The following is a 12403-nucleotide window of genomic DNA, read 5'->3' on the forward strand; positions in this document are numbered from 1 at the left end:
GTCAGGCACACCAGTAGCCCAGCAGTGTCCCCATCCCAGACAGGAGTGATGACACCTCCCAGAAAAGTGTCAGGACTCCCACCTCTTTCCTCCATACTTGTCCTGTTGACTAAGTCTTGGCACAGGAGGCAGTGGTGACCAGGCTGCTTTGGACAAAGTGGCAAGCCATACACTGCTCCTCTCCCTATTCCTCCCAGCTGTGCACTCAAGGGTGGGGGGCAGGTGAGGGCTTTTCTAAGCCTTTCGTCATGGATTTCTCTAAAGATAAGTGTCCTAAGCAACATAAAGTATGGCTTTCCTGATTCCAGATAAGAGGGTGGGGCCTGCTTATCATAGAGCTTGCCCAGTGGGTTCCCATTCCCTAGGCCTGCCTAGTGTGGAAAACTCCTTTGGCAAGTCTTTCTCAACCTTCTGACTTGAAAAGGGTTTTCCTCTCCCTGGAGTTTAAAGGTTTAAATCATCCTTTGAAGCCATGTTTTATCAAGGAGCAAATGAGGCCTGGATGGAACCAAGTGGCAGAGAGATAGCCTTGATATCCTCCCCATAACGGTGTTGGCAAGCAGGGCAACACCCTGACTTCTAAAGATGGAAGCAATGACCTGAGCAGAAGGGATTAGAGGAGATGAGGCAAAGTTGAAGAAAAAGTGAACCCAGCGCCATACAACACATTCAACTTCAAGTAGGAGGAGAGGCTCATAGAAAAGAGTGAGGAACAAACACAACCACAGAGAAGAAAGACATCAAGACAGGCACGTGTGGATTTGGGACCCAGCAAGGAGAGATGGAGAGAGAGAGCCTGAGTGTTTCTGAGGCAGTATTTGGAGATTCCAAGGCTTATAAAGACCCCAAGCCATGGTTTGGACCACAAGAAGAGACAGCAGAGGGGTCATTATCGAAAACATCATCTCTGGGAAAAAGAGGAAATGTACCAATTGCCAATCCAAGGTCTTGGACGCTTGCAGACTGGGTGAAAAGAAGAAAAAAGAGTGAGGGGGTGCATTCCAAGGAGCACCCCTCCACTGGACGACACCACACATATACCACCACCCTGGGGAACTACTTCCCAATCGAAAGAAAGGAAGCAGAAGATGAAGCACTGGAAGGTGAAAACGGACAGCTAAGCAGCAAGTGGCTCAGTGATGAATTGGCTATCCGGTCTCAGCTGAGTCCATCCCATCCTCGAAAAGGGATTTCTCTCCTTTTGATAATAGTCCCATGATGAGGTCAGAGGCTTCAGATCCTGCTTGGTCAGCCCGGCCGTGCATGGCCGTGGACCATCCTCAGGATCCAAAACCGTTCTTTCTTTTCATTTGGCACTTTCATCCATGCATCCGTTCAGCCATTCGTCAGACACAAGCAGCAGAAGTAGAAATGGCAGTGGGGGTGGGGAGGCAACGGCGGCAGCAGCAGCGACCCAGAGATCTGGGTTCTCAGGGACCTGAGGAGAGGAAGGTAGGTGCGCCCTCCACACCTCCCGTCACCTCTCCCATGGGTCCTTATGTCACTCAATCTTCCAGGAGCCCAGCACCCAGAAGTTGAAGCCAGCATTCCAACTGCACATGCCTGGCAATCAGCACCTCTGGCATCACAAAGATACCCGTGGTTGCCAAGGCAGGGTCCAGGGTGCTCTCAGCGAGTGGAAGTGCCCTCTGGTGGTAGCCTGGAGCATGTGCAGCTTCATCCTGTGCCCTGCTTCTGTCAGTGGGTCCTGCAGATGAATGACTGTATGAATGAATGAATGGAGAAGGAAGGAGGGAGGAAAGGAAGGATGATTCTGACTCCGGAGGGTGGAACGTGGAGGGCAGGGCCAGCTGACCAACTAGGATCCAGAGCCCAGCACTGATGTCCCTTCCTGAGGTTGGCTTTGAGGGTATGCCTTGGACAGTGGAGGATGGGGTCTGCCCTGGGACCCCAAGATAGGACTGCCTGTGTGCTTTTGGAAAGCTTTGTACCCTCAGGGACTTCAGCTCCTGGAGTCACAGCCTGAGCTCATGTGGCTGCCCCTGTGAGTAAAGGGATTGGGCTTGCCTGCATGGCTTGGGCCTCCCTGCAGTCCCTATCCCTCCAGGTGACCTTGTGGTTGAGTGGCTGTGTTCTGCCTTGTGGCTGAGTGTGATTCATTTTTCCCCCCTTGTCTTTCCTGGGTGTCCTGAAGGTGAGCCTGACGTGGCCAATGATTTGGACTGGCAGTTGGAAGAAGCCCCTCTCCATCCTGAGAGAGAACTTTCCAAACACGAGTATGCCAGAGGGCCTTATCAGGAACACATTTGACACTTACAGGAAAGTTGCACGGATAGGTCCCAGCAGGTGCTTATGGCACTGTGCTCCCCCAACCCCATTCCCCAGTGGTCAAATCTGACCTCACCGTGGTGCCATGATCAAGGAGAGGAACGTTCACTTAGGGTGACTGGACACACTCAGCTGCGTACTGGATGGGAAATTCATTATCGATCCACTTGCAGTTTAGCTCTCACTTCTGTGCTTCCAAAACTTCATCTCCCTGCTTCCATTCTTTTGACTGAGAAGGAGCTCCCTGGGGGCTGTGGATGATAGTGGAAGGTCTTCATGTTGAGGAGAATTCCTTCAAAGGAGCACTCTCCCTGCGCGTTCTTTCAATTCACCCTCTCTGCACACATCTCAGACGTTGTGGGTAATGATCAGCACACTTCTTGTTCTGGTCTCAGATCAGATATTCTTGATGGTGCTGCCTGTCAGAGATCTTCTTCTGGTCCAAAGGATGGCCTTGGGCTGCTGTCGGTCTTGGAAACTCGACATACTGCCTCAGAAACACTCAGACTCTCTCTCTCCATCTTTCCTTCCTGGATCCCAAATCTGCACATACCCATCTTGATGTTTCTGTTCTCTTCCTTGTTTTGGTCCTCATATTTTTCTTGACTCTCTCCTCCTTCTTGACAGTACTCATGTTGTATGTCACTGGGTTCACTTTTCCTTCAGCTGTTTCTCACCTCCTCTTAACCCCTCCTGCTCAGTTCATGGCATCCATGTTTTGTAAGTTGTGGTTGGGCCTTGTTTGTCAACACTGGACTGGGCAGGAGTTCAAGGCTATCCCTCTGACAACTGGTTCCTCTCAGTTCTTATTTCTTCCTTGAAAAACATGGCCTCAAAGCACATCTCGAACTTATTTTTATACTCCAGGTGGAGGAAAGACTTTGTCAAGTCAGCAGGCTGAGAAAGACTTGCCAAAGGAGTTCGCCTCTCAAGGCAGGCCACCCAGAGAATGGGAAACCCATAAGGCATGCTCTTCCATTGGCCTGTCTCACCCTGTGCTCTAGAGTGAGGAAAACCATGCTTTCCTGCCTCTTAGGGAACTCATCTTTGGAGAAATCCATGACTAACGACCGAGAAAGGCCCTGCCTTGGTCCTCTCCCTGAGTGCACATATGTGGGGCAGAGGGAAGGAGAGGAATAGGAGTTTTCTGCTTTGGCCAAGCTTTGTTCCTTCAGAAGAGGAATGTCAGTGGAATCAGTCACTAACACAGACTCTGTGTTCAACCTGCTCATTAGCACTCCTGCCACTGCCAGGACTGTCACACAGGGTTCCTGTATGGGAAGGGGCAGGACTCCAAACAAGAGTGCCTTGGTAGTGCATTGTGGAAGGAAAGGCCAGGCCTCTGACTCTGTGGCCCAGCTCGAGCTGAAGAAATAACAGTAAATCCAGATCCAGCCCTAGAAACTTCCTGCCTCTGCACTTTGACCTCCAAGAACCTGCTGAGGGGAGAAGAGGCCTAACCTCTTGGATTTCCCTCACCTGGCAGCGGCAGCGCAGTTGACTCTGCTGTATGCAGTAAGCAGTGGGGCTCTGAGGGCGAGTGGAGCCAGCCTTTCACATGCTGTCAGCTACCCCTGACTTGCTGTTCCCTGACCTGGAATCCAATGATTTGTGTCCAAATCCCAGCTCCCCATCTTACCAACTCTATGACCAAATGCTCACTGTTCACGGTGTCTGTGCAGATGAATGAGGTGGCACAGGGAGGAAACTGGGCAGAGTCTGGCCCTTTGGTGGGGGAGGGGTGCTCACTGAAGTGCTGCCAGGTCTTTGTGTGGATCACCCACTTTCCCAAGAGGCCTCAACAGCCCCTCAGCACTTTTTAGGCACCTGATATGTGCCTAGGCACTTGACTACATGGGGGACGGACAAACAAAGCCTATGATTGTTGCTGCCCCAGAGAGTGTGCATCTGAATGGGGAGTCAGACTGTGGGTGGTCAGAATGGCTGCAAGATGACCCCTGAGGTGGGCAGGTGAGAAACACATTCTGGCAGTTGGAGGAAGCAAGCCTGGGCAGCTCTTGAGGAGGGTGGAGAGTGTCACCTGCCCTGCCACACCCAAGCTCAGCATCCACAGTCTCCCACAGTCCCAGGCAGGGTCAGTGGTCAAAGCTGGAGCTATGGAGGCTGAGGATGTGGCTGAGGCTTGTGGGTATCCCTGGGTTTTGTCTCTGTCCACTGAGGACACAGCTGGTAGTGTCACCTATCAAGTCCCAGGTATGCCCTCACTGGGTTCCCTGAGCACCTGTCTCATCCAGGACAGGAGAAGCCCATGAGGGAAAAGAAGCCAAAGGAACAGGGCTCCAGCTCCCCCTTCAGCGCACTCTATTCCCTTCCCCAGCAGAACCAAGTCCTCAAGAATCTCTCCTCACAGCACAACATCCTCTCTTCTGTAGAGTCACTCGATTCACCACCTGAAGAAGACATTGAGACAAGCTTCCAGGTGGGTAGGCCACTCTCCATCTGAGCATCACCAGGGTGTTCCAGACAGCCTGCATAGTGTTGGCATTGCCTCCTTGGTCATCTGGGACCACCTGGGAAACAGTAAACCCCAGTGATAGGGACTGACCTCCTTCAGGTGGGGGCAGTCTCTGAGTCTCTGGGACCTTAGGCCAGTGGTTCTGCTTCAGAAATTAGTTTCCTTAAGTGTCAGATCCTGGCTTGAGCCAAATTGGAGATTTTCAAGTGTTTATTTTGCAGCAACAAAAGTCCATCCAACTGAAACCAACACTATTTAAAACAGACCTGCTCAGCACATATGGGAATGGAGACCTCAGTCACAATAGGAGAGCCCCTTCCCCAGTCCATCAGAGAATTCAGGGCTCAGAGGAATCCAGTGAAAACCCTCATCAAGGCCCCAGGTATTTGAATCTTCTGGGTTCTCAAACAAAAGGGATTTGCCTTTAAACCATCCTGCAGTTCTCCTTTCTTTCTTTCCCCTCCCTTCAGGAAGAACTCATGATAATTTAAGAAGATGTGCACCAAGGACCAGCAGGTGGGCAGGAAGTTGCACATGGAAGTCACCTGGGGCCTGGAGATCTGGAAAGAGGGGAGGGAGAAAAAGGAGGGGAACATCCTGAGGGGATCCCAGGAGGTGAGGCCTATGGCAAGGCCATGGGCCCAGCCTGGGGGTCAGAAACTCTGTGTGGGTGGGGCAGGCAGGAACCACTGACCATGCCCCAGGACTCCTTGACACTCTCCATCCAGCGCTTGCCCAAGCTGGGTGCCTGGACACACCCTGAGAGTCCAGGTCAGAGCCTTGGTCACTGGTGGGGCTGGTGGTGAGGTGAAGTCAGGGGGCACAGGGCCTCTGTCTGGGAGGGGGAGCAGTCTCTCCTTGGTGGTCCCTGAGCAAGTCACTGTACTTCTGTGGGCCACAGTCTCCTTCTTTCAGAAATTGAGGGAGAAGATGTGTGGTGCAGGCCTCACAGGGGCATGAGAGATTCAAGGGAGGTGAGGAATGTGCAGGGGATGTGTGCAGGCTCCTCCTTGAGAGGTGAGGGGAGAGCAATGATGACAGATGAAATGGAGTCCTCAGGAGACCCTGGGGTGCAGGTGGAGTTCTCCTCACACTTTCCAGCTAAGGAAAGAGGCTCAGGGGGGCCCACACAGGCCCAAGGTCACACAAGACTGAGTGTTTCAGCTGAGACTGGTCTAGAATCAGCACCCTGGAGGTGGGAGCAGCATGGGCACCAGGTGACTAGAGTGAAATATCCAGGGTATGAGTCCAGGGGCTTAGGAGGAGGTGTAGAGGGGAGTATGACCTCATTGACCCTGTGCTCGACCCTGGCAGAAGGTGACCTCCATTTTGGCCACCGCTGAAGATAGGCACCCCAGGGGAGGCAGCAGCAGCAGGTGAGGGTGCCTGTGGGGGAGGGGCCCACACATCAGAGAAGGGGCTCTCCCCTCCCAGCTGCAGGTGTCCACCAGGAAAGGGAGTCCTTTCTCCTCCAGCCCAGCTCCTGGTGACACAGAGCCTGAAGTGCCTGCATTAGAAGTGACCAGGAGGAGGCCTGGAAGGGCTGGGTGTTGGATGGGTTTGTGGTGAGGAGAGGCTGGGACCACACATCCAGGGATTTGCCAAAATCCAGCTCTGGGTGGTGACTGGGGGAATTTGGTGTTCCTGGAGGGGAGAAGAGGAGGGAATTAGGAGGAGCTGCTAAGGGTCCTAGGTTGCACTATGTCAGAGCCTGGAATGGGCAGGAGGCTAGGGTGATACCGAAAGTTCAGTCTCTGAACTCAGTGCCAATCCAAATAATGAGAACAGAGTTTTGGGGGAAAAGGAAAAAAAATACAGTTTTATTATTTTCTTTGCCAGGTGAAGCGAGTACCAGCCTCCTAATGCCTGAGAACTGCTGGCTTCCCTTAATAAGCAGGTAAAGTGTTTTAAAAGTTTTCAAGGAATGTGGCTACTTGTAGGGAGGGGCCAGCCTGTGGCCTGGCTGGTCAGTGCTTTCCCATTGGCCTGAGTTGGCCTTGTGAGGCTGTTTTCAGGTAGGTGGGCGGTGAGAAAAGGGAATCCGCAGGGGGAGTCCTTGGTGGTCTGCCTTCATGGTGGATGGTGGATTCTGCCTCCAGGAAGCCCAGGAGCTGGGGCCTCAGAAGCTGGAGCTTCCTGACATTCTCTGGCCATCAGTTTCCCTGTGATAGACTTCAAGGACCCTGGATCAGCTACAACTTTATTGGAAGCCCAGCGGGAGGCCACTAGGGCTTTAACAAGTTCTAACTTCTATTTGGTAGTGAAGCTCCAGGCCTCAAAGTTTAAAGAAACAGATATTTACAAATGAGTGTTAACTAAAGGAGCAGGGGAAGCAGATGAGAGCTTTTGGTTTTAACCCCATATATGCTGGGTTCAATGCTGGGGAACCCATATCAGGGCAGGTATTAACTAAAAGCCTGCCAAAAGGGGTTTCCAGGGAGGAGAACTGAGGGCACCTTAGAGCGGGGGCTCATCACCACCAGTCTCCTGATGGCACAGAGTGTTGTCCCCTTCCTTGGCACATACTTCAGTTCCCTGCAGCTGCTGGAATGTGTGATGGAGGATTATCTGGAGATTAGTGAGCCTGGAGGCAGGGCCCCGGAGTCTCAGGCTCCTGAGGTTGGGGAGGAGAGAGTCCTGCCCTGAGCCCTGAGCACTGAGCTCTCTGCATTTGGCAAAGGTCCTCTCCAGAGAGCCTCCCAGCTTCCCCTGGGAGCCAGGGCAACAGGCCCAACTTAGTGATGAGTAAACTGAGGATCCAGGTTGCCCACATTCCCTGGGCTGGTAACGCTCAGAGCTGCCTGACTGTGTGGCTGCAGGAGCTTGCTTCTGTGCTGGCCTCAGCCTCTCCTTCAGGCCCTGCCCAGCGGGGAGAGAAGTCGGGTCCCTCCAAGTCAGGAAGCCCATCAGTGGCTGAGCTGTCCCTTCCTGCCTGAGGCCTCAGTCTCCCCACGTGTCATCAGAGAGGGTTGGGTTACCAGGTCTCTTGCCTCAGTTGCTCTGTGCCCCCTGCACTGGAGCCCAGAGCCTGGCCCAGGTCCAAGTCCTGCCTCTGGAAGGGCCTGCCCACTGGCAGCAGTGCAACATTGGAAGAGGTGTGGATGGGGCTAGTTCTGGCCTAAGGGGACTGTTTCTGAAGGACTTTGGCTATCTGCCCTCCAAGGGAATGTGCTTAACTGTTGGAAATGGAATGAGGTAAGCGGCTGTAGCCTCACTGTCAGGGGAGTGGGGTTGTGGAATTCAGAGACTCCCTTGGACAAGAACCTCCCTGGCCCCATCCCTTGCATCCTACATTTATTGGGAAAGATAGATACACAGAACTGAGGGTCGCATCACATTGGGATGTGGGGGAAGGGACTGACACAAAGGATGCCTACCTCCCTGAATGAGAAGCTGTTTCAACCCAACCGTGAGAACAGGCAAGTCCTGGATGGAATTGGAAGGAAGGAGGGCTCCCATGTGAGTAAAGACTCCATACTGGCTCTATGCCTCTTTCCCCACCATCCACAAGGCTGCTACAGTGTCCCTCACCCAGGGTCTGTCTACATCCTGTCCTTTCTCTGTCCCAGCAATTCAAACTAATTAAAGCTATCTTGCTGCTCCAGGACACTTCAATTCAGTATAGTCTGAGGGAAATTTGTGGCCTGGCTCCAGGCCATAGAGCCCCTAGTGAGGATGAGAGGTGGGGAGACAGGAGTTGGGTGAGGGCAAAGTGGACTCACTCTGCTGACCAGCTCCAGAGCCTGTGTCCATGGCTCCCTGGTCAGCCCCAGACTTTGTTGCATGGTGACCCCTGGGGCACTGGGACTCAGCTGCTGGCAGGGTACAAGAGGGTCACTTGAGGTGTGGCTCCTGGTAACTCACAGGTCCACTCTGCCCTATAGCTCCAGCCTGTCCTGCCACCTCCAGCCCCCATTCCAGTGGGCCAGCAAGATTCAAATGTTTTTCAAGGTCAAGAAGAACCCATTCTCTTCAAACTCAGGGCTGTATGAGCATCCAGCCTGGCAGTGACTGAGCCCAGGGTCTGAGTAGAGCATTGGGCTAAGCGCTGGCCTGCGGAGTCAGATAGCCAGCAGTGGCATCCCAGCTGCAGTACTGAGCATTGCTGCAACGGGCAGTTCCCCTCACCTTTCTGAGACTCCACTTCCTCCCCTGGGAAATGGATGGTGCCAAATGACAGCTCCCCAGTCAGGGACAAATGGGGTGCTGCTGACTAAGCACTCAGCGTACGGTTTGGAGCACAGAGTGCAGTGTGGGAAGGGAGGTGCACTGCAATACTGGGGAGGACCCTCGATAATCAGTCTCTTCTATTCAGTCACCAGGCCCTCAGCACAGGGCCTGTCCCAGAGGCAGGTCATACTCCTGAGGCTAAGTCAGACACAGCCTCTTCAGGAGCAGTGAGGACACAGCACTGCCACTCAGCATGAGCTGGGCCAGCTCCTCCCACCCTGATGGGAAGGAGAACATTGTAAGCCTTTCCCTGGGGTCCCTGAAGCCCAGCAGAGAGGGGATGAGCCAAACCCAACTCCCTGACACCTCTACCCCAGCACCTATTTACATATTTGGGAGGGTCGATAGTTATTTGTGGTTAATAGTAAGCATTAGATTTCAATGTTATATTAAAATCCTGTTTCTTTTACAGCCTGGCAGTAGTGGTGTGGTTCTTTCACTTCCTGTGCTATGTAAATGGGACACAGAATCCCACATTCCTCCTTGAATGAAGGAATCTTGCAGGGTCATGGCTTATTTTTGTGCAAGAAGAGAGAAGGGCCAGCCCCTTCCCTGGCTGCTGAAGGACACCTCCAAACCCCCTTCCTCAGAGGACAGGTTCACTGCAGTGTGGTTCACCTGGGCCTGGAGCACAGACGGCCCCTCAGAACTCCCGTGGTTTAGAAGTCAGAGGAGCTTTTACAGGCAGAGCAGCAACCACTGAAATGTGGGCATCTTTCAAACAGCCTTAGCCAGGACCACATCCTGCCAAAGTACAGTGACTGCCTTTCTACAGCTTTGGAGAAGGAAGGAATGCTTTCTGCTCCTCTTGTTGAGGGTTCTTTTGACCAAATAGTGGAACTTGTAGTTTTCTAATCAATCTCTGACTTGCAGCAGCACTAAGTGGGGAAAAACATATAAAAAATTAAAAAATGCGTGTGGAGAGGACTAGACCAGCAGAAAGTCATTTGCAGGTGGACTGAGGGTGGCAGGGACTGTGAACTTGGATTTGTGGAATCCCTGCACTTCCTTCTACAACTCTTTTTGGGCAGAAATTTCTCTCCCTCAGTCAACTTGTTGTAGGATTTTCTCCATGAGGCCACAAGTGCAGTCTGGGAGAATGAAAGCCCGAGTGGAAGTCATGGACGTTTTGGCCATACCCTCAAGTAACTTCATTGTGCCTTCAGTGCCCGCTCCAGCCTCATCTCATAGGCACCACTTCCTTTTGAGGATGGAGTGCTGCTGTGTGTACCAAATGTTCTGGTCACCTTACCTACCAAAGGTAGGTAACACCTGTTCAAAATGGACAGCCAAGATCTCATGGTCACTTGGTGGCTATAGTTATGCTTGAGTCTCCACTAAGGCCTAGTAGCAAGCAGTGCTGTTTCTCCAAAGGAGGGTGTTATCTGCAGTGGATCTCAGGGCTTTGCTCCCAATCTTAATGGTTTGCGTTGTGATTCCTCCACTGGGGCCTGCTGATGGCACCACACAACATCTGCACATGCAGAACCATTGGGTCTGCTGGATCATGTAGCCCCAATGGCAAAGCAGCTTCCGTGGCAGCCTGGACCTGTTACAGGGCCTTCTCTTGTTCTGGGCCCTACTCAAGACTGGTAGCCTTTCGAGTCCCTCAGTCACTGAGCTTGAGTCATCCACCCTGCTAAGGATTCTGTTGCCTCCAAAATGCACAGAGGCCCACTAGGCATTATGCCTCTGTTTTGTTCACAGGAGGGAAGCGGCCAGATTGCACCACTTATCCTGCATCTTCAAAGCAATATCTTAACAAGCCCAACACCACTGGGCTCCTAGAAGTTTCATTGAGGGGGTGGCCCCTGAAATTTTGTGGGGTTTATTTCCTACCTTCTGACACACAGTACCTTTCCAATGAGACTAGAATCCCTGTGTGGATCCTGTCACCTGGACGGTGCGATTCCCTGCTTCTGTTGAGCTACAGTTTCCCAAACAGGACAGGCAGCAGCACCTTCTGTTTCTTTGTACTCACTCTCTGCTCACTTTTCTGTTGGGTCCTTTGTGTTTTCATACTGATCTGAATAGTTATTTTTAGATATTCTATAAAGTAATCCTTTATTGTTTTGTATCTATTGCCTTCTATTCTGGCCCCTGTACATTACTTTCTATTTTTAGGTTGCTGACATATGCCAATCAATTAATTCTGGACATCAAGCTTATATCCAGTGACTTTACTAAAATCTACCTGTTTGTTGTAATAATTGTAGATTATGGTGAATTTCCCATTCACGCAATGGTACCATCCGTGTCTACTGGTGGTTTGATTTCTTGCTTGTTCATCCTTATGCCTTATTTCTTTCCACTGGGTTAATGCCCTGGCTCACCTTCCAGGAGCATGTTGAACAAATGAGCAATAGGAGGCATCTTTGTCTGGTTTTCATCCCAGATGAAAAAGCTTTCAATTATTGTGTATTAAGTATGATGTTTGCTATAGGTTCATTTTAAGCAAAGAATCAGATTTTTTTTTTGTATGTGAGCTGCCACCAATGCATGGCCACACTTGAGTGGTGTAGGTCTGTGCCAGGGAACTGAACCCAGGCCACTGAAAGGAATACACCAAACTTAACCACTAGGCCACCGGGGCTGGCCCAAGAGGTTTTTTTTAATGAACAATATTGAATTTTATTAAATTATGTTTTACATTGATTCTAGGTGATGATATAATTTTCTCTTTTACTTTTCTGCTAATGGGATGGTTTCTGTGATTTAATTTTGAATGCTAAATCACCCCTGAATTTTTTAGTGGATCTCACTTAGCACTGGTATATTCTATTTTCATAGGTGGCTGAATTCATAGAATAATATTTTGCCTAGAATATTTATATCTAAGTTTATGAAAGAGATGATCTATAATTTTATTTTCTCCTAATGATCTGGTCACATTGTGGTATCAATTTAATGCTGGCCTCATAAAATAAATTGAAAAGTATTTCCTCTTTTCCTCCTCTTTGGGAGAGTTTGGAAAATTTAGGTGTTTTTTTTTCTTCCTTATGTTTGAAATCTTTTAATAGTCTGGGTCTGGAGTTTTCCTTGGCAGTGTTTTCTGGTGTCACTGTTGATTGGTTGCTTGATTTGATTTTTAAATAATTGATCCGCTTTAGTCAATAGAGAAGTTTTCTCATTTCATGTTTTTCTGTGTGTGTCAGCTTTGATTAGTTGTTTTTTTTTTAAAGGTTTTATTTTTTTCCTTTTTCTCCCCAAAGCCCCCCGGTACATACTTGTATATTCTTCATTGTGGGTCATTCTAGTTGTGGCACATGGGACGCTGCCTCAGCGTGGTTTGATGAGCAGTGCCATGTCCGTGCCCAGGATTCGAACCAAGGAAACACTGGGCCGCCTGCAGCGGAGCGCGCGAACTTAACCACTCGGCCACAGCGCCAGCCCCTGATTAGTTGCTTT

This window comes from Equus caballus, unplaced genomic scaffold, assembly GCF_041296265.1.
Source record: "Equus caballus isolate H_3958 breed thoroughbred unplaced genomic scaffold, TB-T2T haplotype1-0000019, whole genome shotgun sequence".
Lineage (NCBI taxonomy): Eukaryota > Metazoa > Chordata > Mammalia > Perissodactyla > Equidae > Equus > Equus caballus.